At 47.9% G+C, this 12,959-nt stretch overlaps 1 protein-coding gene and 1 pseudogene across 4 annotated transcripts in view; both read left to right on the forward strand.

Moving 5' to 3' along the window:
• Positions 1-1,738, forward strand: part of LOC119660856 — a 31,582-nt pseudogene extending 29,844 nt beyond the window's left edge.
• The window catches only part of LOC119660867 (fatty acyl-CoA reductase wat-like), a 216,446-nt gene that overhangs the window by 50,862 nt on the left and 152,625 nt on the right, over positions 1-12,959 (forward strand). The gene's annotated exons all lie outside the window — the stretch shown is intronic.

Consider the following 12,959-nt stretch of genomic DNA (forward strand, 5'->3'; position numbering starts at 1 on the left):
GTGCCAACGTTCTAGCATCCCATTGGATTGCGGGTGGTATGCAGTAGTCCGCTGGCATTTAAAAGCCAGGAGTTTGCCTAACTCCGAGAAAAAGGTGGACTCAGATTGCATTCCCTGGTCAGTGATGACCACTGCAGGGACGCCAAAGCGAGGTATCCACTCTCGACAGAGAGCTTCGGCACAAGATTGTGCCGTAATGTCTTTCAGAGGTATTGCCTCAGGCCACCGCATCAACCTGTCGATGATTGTGAGGCAATACTTGTAACCATGCGAGTCTCGCAAAGCTCTTACTATGTCGAGTGTATGGTGTGGAACCGCTTGATAGTGCGGGGGAATGAGCCCACTTCTTTCCTTACATGCTTGGAGACTTTACACTTCTGGCATTCGATGCACTCTCTGGCCCAGGAATTGACATTCATGTTCATGGAGGGCCAGAAGTATGTGGCGCGGCAGGATTCGCGGCATTCAAAATTTATTTCGAATGTTGCGAATACGAGCGGGTAGATGGCGCACCGGTGCTCTCCACGCTTTTTAAAACTCGCCATTGGAGGGGAGAGCTAGCGGTGAGAAAGTGCTTTACTTTTCATTAACAACCATCTGAGCAGTGTTCATGCTAACACCTTCGTTGATAAGGTGAATTTGACGAGGGTCGACCTGTACGCCAATGCTTTGAATAAGCTGCAAATGCATACTCTACGATTGGCCCCAGTTCCGCCAGAGAAACCTCTACCAGAGTTTTACTTGGGCCCATTTGAGTGTGATTGTTCCATGGAATGGTTGCAGCGAGTCAACAATCTGACATCGAGGCAACGCCCCAAAGTCATGGATCTCGCAAATATTGAGTGCGTCATGCCACATACCCGGGGAATGCCCATAAGACCGCTAGCTTCACTAAAATCGAAGGATTTTTTTTTGCAAATATGAGGCCCATTGCTTCGCTCTATGCCATTGTTGTGACTTCGACGCATGCGATTGCGAAATGACCTGTCTAACGAACTGTACCTGCTACCATGATCAAACATGGACCACGAACGTTGTCGATTGCGTAGGCCAGAAAACGATCGAGTTACCAAAACGAGTTCCTATGGATTCCACAGCTGTTTATTTGGATGGAAACAATTTTCCAGTATTGCAGAATCACGCCTTCATACGAGCAATGTGGCCAATATCCAGAATCGTACTTTTGCCAGCCTGAATTCGTTGCAAGTGCTGCACTTGGAAGATAATAGGATTCATACGCTCCACGGTTACGAGTTTGAGCATTTGACGAAACTGAAGGAGCTTTACCTGCATAACAATTTGCTGACTCATATAGAAAATGCAACGTTTTCCCCCTGGATTGCAATGACATCCTTACCTTAGGATTGATGGTAACCGATTGCATTCAACTCCGATTTGGCAGTTCCATAATCAGCCACTTAGAAATCTGAAATCATTGTCCTTGGGACGAAACGTTTGGAGCTGCCGCTGTAAGTTCCTTCAGGACCTGACTTCCTATGTCGCTGATAATGCTTTGATTGTGCAAGATTCCCAGGACATCTATTGTGTTGAAGGCGCGATAAAACGGGAACTGGACTTTAATGCGACTGCAGCTTGCAGCGATTACTATGCTGGAGGATCGGTGCTTGTGATAATTTTCGTTTTTCGTGAATCCGTTCGTATTTGGCTCTTGGCTCATTACGGTGTTCGCGTTTTCGGTCCGCGATGCGAGGAATCCTCCACTCCGAATATGTCTTGAACATCGAGACTTATCTCATGATGCAACACATATGCAGGTGCTAGAAGCGGCCCGGGCTTTACGACGCAACAACCGGTATCCGGTCTAGGCCTGCCTTAATAAGCAACTCCAGACATCCCGGTTTTGCGCCGAGGTCCACCAATTCGATATCCATAAAAGCTGTCTGGCGTCCTGCTGTCCTCGTCCTACGCCATCGCTCCATCTTAGGCAGGGTCTGCCTCGTCTTCCTTTTCTACCATAGATATTGCCCTTATAGACTTTCCGGGCGGGGTCATCCTCATCCATACGGATCTTCACTTATGACCCGCCCACCGCAACCTATTGAGTCGCCGCCCGCTCGATCTGGACGAAGGTAGATGTATATACAACTTTACATAGCAAGCCAGTATATACTAACTACGGTTGCTTTATTAGGCTTGTCAGCTAATATAATGTGAGGTCATTCCAATGATCTGAAATACACAATTCGGGTTGTTAAGGAATGCGTCCTCTATAGTGTTAAAGGGACTCTTGCCTAGCCACCTCGGAGCCCGGATTTAAATCTGATAGAACCCTTGTGGTCACACGTTGAAAAGGCGCCACGCAAAAGAGAGGTAAACGCCAAATAGGACTTGAAGAATCACATAAAGAATGTCCGGAGGTCTATTCCTGTAGAAGTTACCGAAAAACTTGTAGGATCAATGAAAAGAAGACCTTTCGCGGTTCTAGAAATTAACGGTAATTATTCTGTTAAGGGAAAGTCGCACAGCGTCCTTAATGAACTATTGTGCCCCTTTTACTGGTTATAGTGTATCTATTGATCATAGTATCTCAAGCAGGCCTATAACCGTTAGGAACTTTAGTATGTTCCCTACTTCCAGATCTTTCAGCATTGCATCTGGTATTAAGTGTTCTCCCAGAGCCTCGGCCTACTTTACACAAGTGCCGGATACTCTCCCAGGATATGTATAGAGGTTTCGTCATACTCCTCACAAAACCTGCAGGCAGTGTCTATCCCTAGCTCCTAGGTGATAGTTCAGCCGACAATGACTAGTGAGAATTCCCACTATGATTCGGAGGTTCTTTTTGGTGAGCTTTAAGCAATCCTTTGTGCGTATGGGTTCGTATCCCCCAATAAGCACCCTGGACTGCTCCATCCCTGGTAGGCCCGCCCAGTATAGTTCCCTCATTTCTTAGATTCATAGCCATGAAACCGTTTCGATTCCGCAGAAGGGTTCTGCTCCCTGCTCCCTTCTTGGCTAGTTCGTCCACTGCCTCGTTGCCTTCCAAGCCAGTATGGCCTGGAACCCAAAGTATCCAGACCCTGTTGGACGAGCCGAATGTTTTCAGTCTCTCAAGGCGTTCCCACACCAGTTTAGACCTCACCTGATTGGACCTAAGTGCATTGATCGCTTCTTGGCTATCGGTGAGAATAGCTTTGTTCTGCCCCCTATAGTTCCTTTGGAGATTAAAGGAGGCACATTTGTCTATGGCGTATATTTCCGCCTGGAGTATGCTAGTGTACCTGCCCGTTGTCTCAAAGTACATTTTCCTTGGACCAATGACACCGGCACCCACTCCCTCTGCTGTGAGGGATCCGTCAGTGTACCAAGTAATCAGTTGCTGGTTTAGGCCGTATGTCCTAGCCACGCTCTCCCAGTTTGCTTTGTTACTCCAACGTGTTTCAAACTTCTTATCGAAGTGAAACCTCGTTGTATCAGTAATTCGGGACACCGCCTAGAAAGAATATCAATCTTCCTTCGATTTAGGCATCTCCCCGCCTCACGCATACTACCGGCCATCCTGAATTTTGCCCTCCTGGCCTGCATCTATATGTGCAGATGGAGAGGGGTTAATCCCAGAAGGACCTCCAGGGATGCCGTTGGGCATATCCTCATTGCCCACTGATACACACGCAAGCCAGCCTGTGGGGCTGATGTAATTCCCTGGCTTGTGTGCTGAGGTCGGTTCTTTCTACCCAGATTACCGTTCCATAGGTAATCATTGGCCTTACTATTGCAGGATATATCCAAAGTCGTATCTTCGGGCTGCAACCCCATTTTTTTCCTGCTATGGATCTACAAGTCAACAGAGCCCTCGTGGCTTTCCGACAAGTGTTTCCGACATGTGTCTTCCAGAGTAATTTTTGGCAGTCATGGCCAAATCGGTGGAGGTATTCTCGATAACCACCATGTACGCCTAGGAATTGCGTCAAAACATAGCCCACGTTACCATGCCTCCATTTAGTTCAGCCTTCAACATTCGGTATCAATCTATGAGTCAAGCGTCCTTTCCTGCTTTCGTCCCATCGTTTTTGCCATTGCACCAGTGATGGATTCCTTACCGAATGTCGAGAGTCGCGTTAGGTTCACCAACTTCGCGAATCCGTAGGGCTTTAGGCGCCAAGATATCGATAGGTATCATCATAGCGTCGTCGGATGTCGTTAGATAAGCGCAACATGCTCGAAGGACAGGAGGTGACACCACCAGGGAGACGCAACGTCAGCACTGCGTTATACATAATGTTCCACAATAAAGGGGTGAGGGCTGATTCTTGTGGGACACTACAGGTTGTTCGGTATACTTTAGGATCCTCGTCTGAGTCGCAACAAAGCCGCCTTCTCGAGAACAATACGTACAAGGTACGTTGCGGTACCAAGCCTGGCAAGTGCCTCAATGATTTCTTTCCACCTCGCCGAGTTAAAAGCGTGTTTTACGTCGAAGGTGGTTGATTTCGCAAGATTTCTCATCAAATTGACCGCATCGTTCGTTGATTTTGCTTTCCGGAATCCAAACGGCTTCTCTTATAGACCGCCTTCCTTTTCTGCGATTGGGGGTAATATTATATATTATAGATTACTCGCTCGAAAAGTTAGCCGATGGTACTTAAGAGGCTTACTGGTCTATACGACGATGGTTCGCCTAGTAGCTTGTTGCTCCTACTGTGCAGGGAAAACACCTTCTGTTAAGCATACAGTAAATCCTTGTGGTATACAATCTAAGCCGGGAGCCTTGTTGACTGATGTTCTTGGCCGCTTCTTATACCTCTTCGTCGCTTATCTCTGGTACTTTATCGGGGTTGAGTTGACCGCTCGACTTAGGACATGTAATCGATGGGAAACGCTTTCCCTTGATTGATGCCATAACTGTCTTCTATGCGCCACCCTAAGGGTCAGAGTCGGCTTCCCTGCAGAGCTGCTTGAAATGCATAGTTTTACTCTTTGCGATAGCTGTTTACAGTTTTTTTCTGACAACCTTGTATAGTTGTTGTAGCTCCACATTTTCTCGCCTGTTTCTGCGGCGTTGGCATTTAAGCATTCTTTGCGATACTCGTTGATTTCATCATTTCGTCAGTAATTTGGTCTTGGCTTCAAGGATCTCGTTCGCCGCGACATGGATCATCACACGCCAACTGATTTCGCTCCAGTCTGTGCATCCATATTCATTGAATTGCCCGACAAATTTATACCTAACAGCAATACCTCCAAAAATGTTTCTCCGTCGAGCTTTTTAGAAGCCCATCCTATGTCCGGAGTTCTGCGTTGCTTTGGTCTAATGGTGAGCCCCCTTTGAAAGACAATCGCTTGATGGTCGCTATGCGAAATCTATGAGCGATACCATGACCGTTCGGTTGTGGATAAAATCCGGCTCAATAGGTTACGGTGGGCGGGTTACTTAATCCGTATGAATGAGGATGATCCAGCCCGGAAACTCTATAAGGGCAATATCTATGGTAGAAAAAGAAGACGAGGCAGACCCTGCCTAAGACGGAACGATGGCGTAGGTCAGGACGCCAGACAGCTTTTAGGGATATCGAATTGGTGGACCTCAACGCAAAACCGGGATGTCTGGAGTTCCTTATTAAGGCAGGCCTAGACCGGCTACCGGTTGTTGCGCCGTTGATGATGATGGTGATGATGATTTGTACTCATCCTGTGTAACGCTTGGCGCAGCGTAGCAATTATAGATATATATTCCCGCTATTTTAGCTCGAGTAGATCCATTTTCCTCAATCCTATTTGTTTCTTTCATAGAACGATATCCACAGGCCCCGCTCTTGTCGCTTGTCCATATGCCAAATTGCAGGTCCTTATACTGTTCACAAACAATCGCAACGTCAACCTTATCTTCATATATGCTTGGCTTCTTTCCGCAATCTTTGGCAAAATGTCCTGCCCCTCCACATGTTCAACATAGCTCAGATTTGTCATGCAGACTGGTGCGGTTCTTCGCTACATGTCCGAACTCTTATCCATATTTGCTCGCGGAGTCGACGGAGAACTCCACCAACTCGTACTTTAGCTACGGAGATGACTTTCTTCGCTGCTTCGGGCGGTAAGTTTATCGTCGCAATCCCGTCCAATTCCAGAGCTTTATTGTCTCTAATTTGTCCACAGATCTCCCGTAGTTCCTCTTGGGTCACCCTGGGGATTAAAAAGACGTCCTGTTGAACCATTAGATGAGGTCCATATTCTTCCTGTTGTGGGATTATTTTGAACACGTGTCGCGGGCGCGTCAATTGGAGTGATTTTTGTCCACGAATTTTGTTCATTACAAACTCGTAAGCAGTGCCCCACGGGTTCGTGTTTGTTTCTAGGCACAAATGTTTGTAGCAACTCCGCTTACTTTTCCGTATAGCCTTCTTAAGGCTACTTCGAAGATCGCGGCATTTCTTCTCCGATTGGTCGATGTTCTGACTTCCCTCTACTCCTTTGGCAAAGCCTCCTCGCACGATACTCTCAACAGCGCGATTTCTTGGTTCCACCAGTAGTTTGGTTTCCTACTATGATGGGACTTGCGCCGCGGGATTGTAGAATCGCATGCCTCAGTTATCCGTTGACATAACTGGCTCACTTTTTCCAGTGCCGTTCCCTTCGGGTCTCCTTCTAAAGCCGCTAAGAATGTCTCCTCCACGAAAGCTCCACTGGACCACTCAGCTATCCTGGTTTTTCCGTGTTTGGTGCTCACTCGACTGTTGCCTCCCCCGTTCCTGATGTCGAGAAAGATGGCCTGATGATCAGTGTAGGTGTAGTGTTCACTCACCCGCCAGACCATCCCTTCTCGACTGAGCTAGGTGAGATCGACCTTTGAGCCCTCTGACTCAGAAGGTGGGCACCCATCCAGCATTGGCTAGTACGATGTTTAAAGCCCACGCGTTGAAATCGCCGGCAATGTTTTTGTGGCTGTGGCCTTTAGCGTTCACCACCAAGTTATCTAGCATATCCTCATATTGAACTAATGTTGCACTAGGAGGAGCATAACAGTTGTAGATATGGGCGCCGTTGACTTTCACCCGTACAGCGCGGCTCCAGGGAATGACGTTGTTTTTGAATGTCTTGCCGTCCACATGTCCATATCGCCGTGTTTCCCGATGAGCCTTTCATCCATCTAGCACTAACGTAATTTCGGTACGGTTCACATATTACCGCCACGTCCACATTCGACTCTGGAATGGTTTGTGAGAGCAGGTGTTAAGCTGCTTCACAATGGTTGAGCTTGATTTTTATCAACCACGTTTAGCCTCACGATTTAGCTGCCTCCTATATGTCGGGCACCTGTCACCACCTGTAACGTGGCAGCCGTCTACTCCCTTTTTCCTTTTGCACAACATGCATCGTGGATCTCCAGTGCCGTCTTTGATAAGGTAGCCATCTTCTTCACACTTCCTGCAGCTTTTCGTCCTATCGGACTCAGGAGCACATGCTGCTGCAAAGTGACCGAAATCGGGGTATCTGAAGCATCTCTTCAGAGATACTTTCTCCCTAAGTCGGCGCACGACCCAACAACAAAAAATTTGAAGAGAATTATCGAATTTGACTAAAATCTTTTATTGAAGAAACACAAGTACTGTATTTTGGTCCCTCTCCTCTCTTCTGAAGGGACCACACTGATGAGGAAGAGAATTGGTTCCCCAAAATGCAGTATTTGTGTCGTTTCAATAAATAAAGCCAATATCTGAAATTCATTCCAAAAATGTTTTGCTTGTTGAACTACTTCTTCTGTTTCTTTAGCTCGTCGTAATGATTGCGCCATTTTATTTTATCAAAGCCCAGATCTGGATGTAGGCGCCAGGCCTTCAAATCACCATCCAGCAGATCAAGCGGATCAAAGTAGAGCAGTTTAACCCACCACATGAGTTCCTTTGGTACTAGGTGTTGTCGTAAAGCATACCACATAAGTTCGTGTGGCACACGGTCAAACGCTTTCTCCGGATCCAAAAATGCAGTGTAAAGTGGGCGATGTTTGTCACGGTGTTTCTCTATGAGTAACTGCGCAGCGTGTATCGTATCAGTAGTTGCGCAGTTCTTGACCATCTCGGGTTGATTCACGCTTTTTTGAACGATTTCGCGAATACGGCTGTCGGCTGTCGGCAACACGACAGCTGGAGTCGCCAGCGCCCTTTAGCATCTCTCTGACAATGCTGTCTGGAGAGAGCTCCCCTGTATCTGCATAAAGCTGCTGACGAAAGCCGTCCCACCTTTCGCAAGAGAAAAGGGTGTGTTCAGCGTCGTCCGCCACTCCATTGCAGAACACACAATCAGGAAATCGCGCCTTTCCAATTCTGTGTAGGTAAGACTGAAAGCCTAAAGAATCTCACCGTGCGTTCGGTTCAGCCACGGATCTATCTGTCCATGAACCGCGCAGTCCATCTGTCCCTTGGCTCATTTTGCCAAGAGAGTTGCCACCCGGTAAGGGTCCGTTGACGTTCTTCATAGGCAACAACCTCTCTTAAGTTTTCGCCCTTACGACGGTATATAGTTTTATGCTCCTTGGCAGGAAGGGCACCGGGATTCACTCTCGCGATTACCATCACGGCCGGCTCTGAGAAGTGTAGTGCGATAAGCAGACGGCACTCCTTGTCAGGGGCATCAGCTCATCTTCGAGTCGAGTATTAAACCAAAGTATTTAATCGCTGATTTTGACTTTATAGTCAACTAACCAATCGATATGGCACGCAGGGTCGGGATCCTCTTTCTGGTCAAGATGACCACTTCGGTTTTGTCCAGCGCAAGGCTGAAACCATGGGCAGTCATCTATCCGCTTACTCGTGCCAAGTCTGCTTTGCGCCCGTTCAACAGTGCCTCTGGCAACAAGTTCTGCAACGTCGTCTACATAACCGCCCAGCTCAGTAGACTACCGTAGGAAGCATTTTGCTACCCCCGACGTGATTTCCATCCTCCTCTGGCCCTCCAGCGTCTCATAAAGCAGGAAGCGTCTTTCAGATAATCCCCCAATATCCGCAAGAGATAGTTTGGCACGTGAAATGAGTTTCTAATGTGCCTAGCATATCTGTCCATTTTGAATTGAAGGCATTTCTGACATCAAGCGTTATGAGGAACGGGCGGATGGGAGGCTGTGTGCCTCGGCTCGATGAACCGCATCTACGACCTCCATAACAGCATCCACTGTGGATCTCTCTGTTCTGAGCCCGAACTGTCTTGGGTGTTGAGTTTATTCCTGATGAGCTTGTCGAGCACTTTCCCGGCCGTGTCAAGCGTACACAGCGGTCGGTATGCAGACGAAAGCTCCGGATCTCCTTTACCCCTGCTGATCAGCACGATTCTGGTCACCCTGCAGCGACAAGGAAAAAAGCCCTCCTTCAAGCAGGCGTTGAACATCCCAAGCAGCTAGTCTGGCCGTTGGCGGAACACCAGTTTGTAGACTTCCGCCTGGCGCCTTCTTGTTTTTCATAGTGAGAACCGTTTGTACGAGCTCTCTCATTGTGAAAAGGGCACAATCCCCGACGCTATCCGCGCTATTGTTATCAACTCGTACGGCAATTTCTGCCGTCCACCAGTACATAGAAGGCTTGTCATGGTTGGGGCCCCTTCGGGATATGGAAGTCGCCGTCGTTATCATATTCATCACTGAATTTACGACGGTGTCAACTGCGACGCTATCACCCTCCGGAGCGCGTTCTGCCTGCTCCAACAGCTTCGACAAACTTCCCGATGTTCACCCTCGCGACATTCCACAGGCAGGAGGAACGTCGGGTTGGTGCTCACTGGCGAGTAGCGTCAACCACTTCGAACGCGATGTACTGGTGGTCACTTGCCGAGATATCTTCCAGGAATTGCCACTCGTCCACCGATGATGACAGAGATTCCGACGCAAAAGTGATGTCAGGAATGTTTCCTACATAGCCTGGGCGTCCAATCGTTGACGTGGATCCGGTATTTAAAGCTACGAGCCCGGTTCTCGCCACCATTTCCAAAATCCGTTTTCCCCTGAAGTCTGACTGAGGACTGCCCCATAGTCCATGCCATAGCATTAAAATCACCGGCTACCAGGATTCGACTCTCCGTATCCGAAACGACGTCCTCCAGAGCATCAAGCCGGCGCTGAAAGTCCGGCATCGTCTCATTCGATGTCAGATAAACGCTTAAAAACGTGATCCCCCCCCCCCAGCCTTTGGCAAGAACACGAAATTGACTGTCGCCCCGAACCCAGATGGCGGCAGTCCCCGATAAGACGAGATGCCATGAAGCCGGGTCCTTGTTTCGGTATTCTTCGTAGATTAACATTAGATCAGCATTTACCTCCGCACCGAACTGCGCTGGCAACTGGTGAGCGGTGCATATTAATTTGTAAAATGCGGACCATGCCATTCGTACCCTAGTCCTTTCCAGTTCCGCTCTAAAGATTGGACACCGTCTCGAGCCGGTATTGTGTACGATGCTCTCACCAGATGCGCCAAGATCCCTGCAGGGAACATAACTTTCGCTTTCATTGCATGTCTTCGCTTGGTGACCTGCTTGGCCGCATCTCCGGCATGCTGTCCTCCTATCCGGTCCCTTGTTAGTTGCTGACGTGTGTCCATAGTCCAGACACCTCTACCACTTGGTGGGCACTATACACTGCATACTACCCATCCAATTTTGATTTTACCGCTGCTAAGTAGTTTCCTCACATATTGCTGGGTGACTTCCACCACGGTGAGCTTTTGGCCCTGAGCCTCTTGACCGCTTCACAGAACGTACTCTTGCTAGTCGTCTTTGGACCCAGTTGGACAAGAATTCCGCCAACCTTCGTTTTCCGTATGGAAGACACCTCTACTCCGTTGTCTTCAAGTTTCATCCCGTGGCGGATTTCACCAAGGACTTCCGCAAATGTCTTGCATTCCGTCGGATTAATGAGCAGAGCCGACAGTCTTCATTTCCTCCTCTTTTTGTTTCCAGCCTTCTTGCCTTTGGACAGACGGGTCTCTGGTGGCGTAGTCAGTTGCTTCCTTTTTTTGGACCTTAGAAACAACTTCGATAACGTTTCCTTCAGGAACGTTGGCCTCTTTCTGCTTTTTTCCAGTTCACTTTGAAGTGGACTATCTGCGGTCCGTTTGACGCAAGCAGTGTTCTCAGTAGGGAGTGCGGTTGTTTCTGATATCCAATCGTCTTCCGCTGCTCTCCACGTTCGCCTGTAGAAGGAGATGCGACCCAATAGTTCCTCCAGTTCCATCAGCCCGTTTTAGATGTTCAGCTACCATGGCAGAGCTAGGCTCACATCACCCCGTCGACAGCCCTCTGTCAACGGCTTCGGGGACTCCCAGTGTGTCCTGACTTGTAACGGTCATTCGCGGTGCGCCCTTCACCGAGAGGCTTCCTCAAGGCTAGTACCTGGGACGCAGATATACTGCCAGCTAGGGGGTCAGATCTACTTACTCGAGCACCTCGGAGACGTCACACTCCGTATCGTAAGCGACCCCTTAAAGGTTGCTCACGTCCCCTGAGGGAACTTCTAACTCATAGTGTTGGAAATACTCAAGAACCCAAACACTTTTTACAGTGTAGTCCCTAAAACAAATATGTCATAAGATTGGTTCCCTTCTTTCAGTACCTCACGAAAATCACAGTTTTTGCAAATACACACAGGCAGAACAAGGTCTGCCTGGTTCAGCTAGTAATTCATTAAACTGAACTTCTGCACATTCAGATATTTCCAGTATCCATGGAACCAACATGAACTATGGGAATTAATCATATTCCCACTGCCGGTCATCTCCTAGTCGAAGCTTCCCTTCATTCGTGATGCCTGAAACTGCAAGCCCACAAGTCCCCCGAGATCTTAATTAAATTTTCGAAAATTTGATCAAATCGAATCAAATTTTTGAATGGAATTAAATAGCCTCCAACGACACAAATGAATAAATCTCCACAGCTGCCAATGGGAATACCGATGCATCCTCTCCGCAGCTTCAGCGTGTACAGTCTGGGAACAGGAAACGGAAGGAATGTAACGTGGGGGAGGTTATAATGGCTCTAGTTTGGCTCAGATTGATTGGGAGAGATTGTAGATACAGACATTATGGAACGCTGTTTATAGCCAACTGTACATTTGGATGCATTGCCCTCTTGTTAGTTGAATTAATTTAATTGTGCCCATGGTATTGGCTAATAAAAAGTTTTAGTTTTGGGATGAGGGCAGCAGGCGGATATATATTTCTGCATTTTATTGTGTTATGTAGCTATGTTGAACAAGGTATTTACCATCGAGCAACCGTGAAAATAGTGCATATTCATGCTGCGGATCAGGGAATCAAAGGCCTCTTGAGAGTACACTTAGCATCTCAGCACTTTATCTTAGTTTTCTCAGAAACTGGGACATGTTCAGAATCTATTGAGCATGCCGAAGTTGCGTCTTTCTAATTTTCTCTTTATGCACTCGCCACATATGCTGGGGAAGTTCGAACATCAATGCAAGAGGATCGAGACTCCTGGATTATCTAGTAGGAACCGATTTGCAGAACCTAAATGTGGGTAATGAACCCACTTTCTTCAACGTGGCCACGCGAGAGGTCATCGACATCATGGTGGCATCTCCTGACATCACGGCTCTGATCGGAGAGTGGGAAGTATCAAACGATATCACACTCTCGGATCACAGACGCATTGGTTTCGTTATGGGCAGGGATCCACCTCCACCCACTCCATTTCGGAATCCGAGGAACACAGATTGAGTAATGTATCAAACAGAATTGAGCGCCCGAGCCACGATCCCTGGGAAGCACATCAAATCCATTGCTGGAATTGAGAAGACAACCCAGATGATCACAACTAGCATGAGAGAAGCTTTCGAAGAAAGCTGTCCACTCAAGAAGCCAAGGAAGGGTAAAACACCATGGTGGAACTCGGATTTGGCAAAACAGAGGAGAACGACAAGGATGCTCCTCAATCGTGCTCTGAAGGGTGAATCAAGCACTAGCTGCAATCGCTATAAAGAGGCACTGAAGGCTCTAAAGAAGAGCATA

Source organism: Hermetia illucens, chromosome 7, assembly GCF_905115235.1.
Source record: "Hermetia illucens chromosome 7, iHerIll2.2.curated.20191125, whole genome shotgun sequence".
NCBI classification, from domain to species: domain Eukaryota; kingdom Metazoa; phylum Arthropoda; class Insecta; order Diptera; family Stratiomyidae; genus Hermetia; species Hermetia illucens.